At 47.9% G+C, this 4,484-nt stretch overlaps 1 pseudogene; it reads right to left on the bottom strand.

Moving 5' to 3' along the window:
- Nucleotides 1-2,972: 2,972 nt before the first annotated feature.
- On the bottom strand, nucleotides 2,973-4,253 carry LOC142461448 (malate dehydrogenase, cytoplasmic pseudogene; annotated as a pseudogene).
- Between the last annotated feature and the right edge of the window lie 231 nt (nucleotides 4,254-4,484).

The raw sequence follows: 4,484 nt of genomic DNA on the forward strand, positions 1-4,484 counted from the left end.
TTAAGCATCACACAGCCACGTGGAGGTGGGACCTAAACCAGAAACCATTCTTATAACACCGGAGTCAGCTCTCTCTCCCATCTTCTACTATGCTCTCCCCGACGTCCAAAACATGGCTCAATAAAACAGGAACGAGGAGAGGCCACCAGGTCTCCAGGGGAAGCTCCAGCAGGTGCACAGCCAACAACAACCACACAGAGGTCATCCAGAATTTCTGAAATTCCACTTCTCTCCGGGGAAGAAAGATTCTGCGTGGTACTAAAATTAAGGTGCCTGGATGCTAACTAAAAGGTTGGCTATTTGCAGCTACCTAGTGGCAACTCAGAAGAAAGGCCTCGAGACCTACAACCCCCAAATCGGTCATTGAAAACCCCGTAGAGGACAAGGCTGCTCCGACACAGACGGGGTCACAATAGCTACTGGCATGGAAGAGAAGGTTCTGCCACAAAGGACAGCAGGAGGCTTGTCACTGGGTGCTGTTAGGAGACCAAACTATCTCCTCACCCCCACCCACTCCCAACAGGATGCTTGAGTCCCATGAAGCCATGAGAGAGCTGCTACCAAGACCGGTCGCAGCGAGGTTGCTGAAGGAAACAAAGTGCGTTGTCCCGAGCCCTGTGCCCATAGAACACCTGCTGAGGAAATGTCCCACAAAGCCACCGCGCTCCTTCACCTGACAGCAGAAAGGCCCTTCAACAAAGCTGACTGCACAGCGAAATCTCGAAGCAACCTCACTTGCCAGTTCCCATCCAGCACAAAACCAGAGACCCAGTCAACAGATATTTATTCTTGGTCTAGTTGAGCAAGGGCTAAGAACAAAGTTTGCTTTCTGGGAGAATTCTAGCGTATTAGATCCACTGATGGGGGATGAGAGGGGCTTCAGCCCCCACATCTCTTCTGTGTCCAGAGGACTTACAAACCCCACATTCAAGAGTGGCCTGGTCTCTCTGACCCTTTCTGTCTGAAGAGAATTGACACGATCACATCACTGGGCTAACATGAGTTTCTTCCTAACAGATGTCATAATCCAGCACAGTATAAACATCCCTAAGTACAAAAGACTCTGTATGTTTTTGCTTTTTCTTGGTGGGAGGGGGGTTGGGTTGCTGTTGTTTTTTTTTAATATACTGTGGACTTTCGACTGTGTGTGTCAAGTTGCCTTAGAACAAAAGATACCAGTTCTCCTGGGACTAAGAAACTCAAAGACGGTGGAGGAGGAGAACATATGGAACTCATTACCATCAACAAGTAAATGGGCGATGCTAATGATCCAAATAGGTTCCAAAGAGTTTACAAAATGTTTCGCCTCTTTTGGCTGTTCCTGTGTGTCGGGGGTTCATTATATTTAACCCCTTGTCTTTCAAGCCTCTCCAGAGAAATACAATGAATGGCATTTGTAAAGTTCATACAGCACTGCTACAGAAATTGTTCCACCTTCACAGCTATGAGAGAACTGACATTAAATTTAGAGACAAACTAACAGACCGTGCAGAGATGGCAGCTCACAAAAGGCTACAAGCAGAGACCGGAGAGCCAGACGGCTGCGTCCAATGCACCACTCCCCCTGGAGCCCTGGGCAACACCGTCAGTCAAGGTGTTCCCAGCTCTCAAGGGAGAGTGGTCCCAGACCGTCTGCGCTGAGGCTGGCTTAAGGGTTCGTTGGAATACATGTGAGAGCCTTTGCCATGCATGGTACATTTCGAGATGAGTTAGGGTTGCAAAAGTGGGGTGGGCTGAAAGGTTGGGCTGCTACACACAAGATCAGCAGTTTGAAACCACCAGCTGGCTGCACCCGGAGAAATATAAGGCTTTCTACTCCCCACAGGGAATACCGTCTCAGAAACCCACAAGGGCAGTGCTGGTTTGTCCCCGGGGATCGCTATGAGTCAGAATCAACCGGATGACAATGAGGGCATCATTATTATTGCTAGTTTACAGATGAAGGAACCCAAGGACAGCTCTCCATGCCAAGGGCAAGAAATGTGTCCACTTTGTCATTTTACCTTCAAGGAGAGAAAAATCGCCAGTATGTTAAAAATAAAAAATCCACTAAAGCACTGCCATGGAATTGGTGCTGACTCACGTGCTTGAACTGTGCTTAGTGCAAAATAAGTTCAAATAGGTTTCAGAAGTGGATTCCCAGGCCTTCTTCTGAGGCACCTGAGGGGAAGGGAACCCCACTATCTGCACCAGGCAGGGTCTGTACACAATATTTAGCATGCAGTTAATAAAAGTATTCGCAAAAAAGTTGAATTACTACCTTGATTCTCACCATTCATGCAGTATTTCTCACAGATTGCCTCCTGAAGGACGGGGCAATGCATTATCCTTTCCACTGAACAGAGTTATATCTGTGTCTTCCACAATAGAGATCCAAGCCTCCGTGCCCTTCAACCTGGGCTCCTGCCAATGGACCTTTTACATTTGTTCACCCAGAGCAGATGCATGTCCAGGTCAATCCTAGAGCCCTTGTTCAACAATGTTCATGCTACAAATATTTGGGAAGCCCCTATTCAATGCTGCTAGGCATGCGCCAGGCACGAAGAGTGCAGAAATTCATGAGACAAGAATCCCTAGCCTCCAGAGACAGAACTGGGCACCGCCAAGTCCGCTCAACTGTGTCCAGTTGGAAGCCAAGATGAGGCAACCCACCGCTCTTTGCACGAGGTCTTTTGGCCTTTATTCATTCGTTGTCTTTTATGTTCCATCATGTAGCACCTATTCTGCTGCCGGGCACTGCTGGCCATTGATGCTACGACACGGAGCAATACCCCGCCCCTGCCACTAAGCAAATGTGCAGTCTACAGGGACAGGAGTCAGCAACTCAGCCAAGGGTGAAGCATGGACATGAAATAGAGGAGGAACGCCTCTGGGCTTAGAAGCAGCAGCTGGAATGGCATCCACCCAGGGATTAGCAGAATTGTTTAAAAATCATTTTTTTTCATTTGAATATATATTTTTATTTAGAATGCAACACTGATACCATGATGATAAACGGTCACAAATCTGTGTCAAGAACACGTGATCCCTAAAATGTGAATTTTTTTTTCTCCCTACAAGTACTTTAAGTATAGCTTTATTATTACTTGGTACTAGAGTCAAAGACGACATTTAGCTTCCTCGGCTTTGGGGCATTTAGTAACATGATGATTGTCTAGTCAGGCAGTGGCAAGAAATTCAAAAGCACTTTCTTTTCCTTCTGTCAGTTCCTTTGCAGTAAGATCCATCTTCTCCCGTGAGAAGTCATTGATATGGAGACCCTCAACAATCTTCCAGGTCTTATTCTTGATGACGACGGGGAAGGAGTAGAGCAGATCGTCAGGGACACCATAGGAGTTTCCATCAGAGATGATTCCCATGGACACAAACTCGCCCTCTGGGGTTCCAAACCAGATGTCCCTGATGTGGTCACCAATGGCTTTCGCCGCTGACATCGCACTGGACAGCTTCCGAGCCTTGATGACAGCGGCGCCTCGCTGCTGCACGGTCGAGACAAAGTCTCCCTTGAGCCAGCTGTCATTTTTCAGCGCTTCGTAAACACGGACTTCCTTTCCTTGCACCTTCACCTTGGCATGGTTGACATCTGGATACTGAGTCGAGGAGTGGTTCCCCCAGATGATGACATTCTTTATGTCTCGAGCAGTCACACCAAGTTTAAGAGCAATTTGAGCCATAGCTCTGTTATGATCCAAACGAGTCAAGCAACTGAAGTTCTCCTTGGGGATGGATGGGGCTGACTTCATGGCAGTCAGGCAGTTGGTATTGGCTGGGTTGCCCACAACGATAACCTTAACTGACTTCTTGGCATATTTATCCAAGGCTGTCCCCTGGGATTTGAAGATTTTCACATTTGCTTTCAGCAGGTCTTTCCTCTCCATGCCCTCCCTTCTTGGCATGGAGCCCACGAGAACGGCCACATCCAGGTCTTTGAAGGCGACCTCCTCCTTGTCAGTTGTAATGATATCTTTTAGGAGGGGAAGTGCACAGTCTTGCAGCTCCATCAGGACACCCTCCAGGACCCCCATCATGGGGGGGATATCCAACAGCACGAGGATCAGGGGCTGGTCTTTACCAAAAACCGCGCCATTTCCAATGCTGTACAGCAGGGAGTATGCAATCTGACCCGCCGCTCCAGTCACCAGCACTCTGATTGGTGCCGACATGATTGGGGACGGGAAGGGCATTTTTCTACCTGCACAACCAGCCGCCGGGAGCCAGGTCACCTCTACCACCGAAGTGTCTGCAAAAATCATTTTATTGAGGGTTCCTAACACTCTTATCACAATCCATACATGCATCCACTGTGTCAAGCACCTTTGTACATTTGTTGCCATCATCATTTTCAAAACATTTTCTTTTTACTTGAGCTCTTGGTATCGGCTCATTTCCCCCCGCCCCTACCCTTCCTTGAACCCTTGATAATTTATATTTTTTCATGTCTTACACTGACCGATGTCTCCCTTCACCCACTGTTCTATTGTCCA

The sequence above is a fragment of the Tenrec ecaudatus genome, chromosome 11 (assembly GCF_050624435.1).
Source record: "Tenrec ecaudatus isolate mTenEca1 chromosome 11, mTenEca1.hap1, whole genome shotgun sequence".
Lineage (NCBI taxonomy): Eukaryota > Metazoa > Chordata > Mammalia > Afrosoricida > Tenrecidae > Tenrec > Tenrec ecaudatus.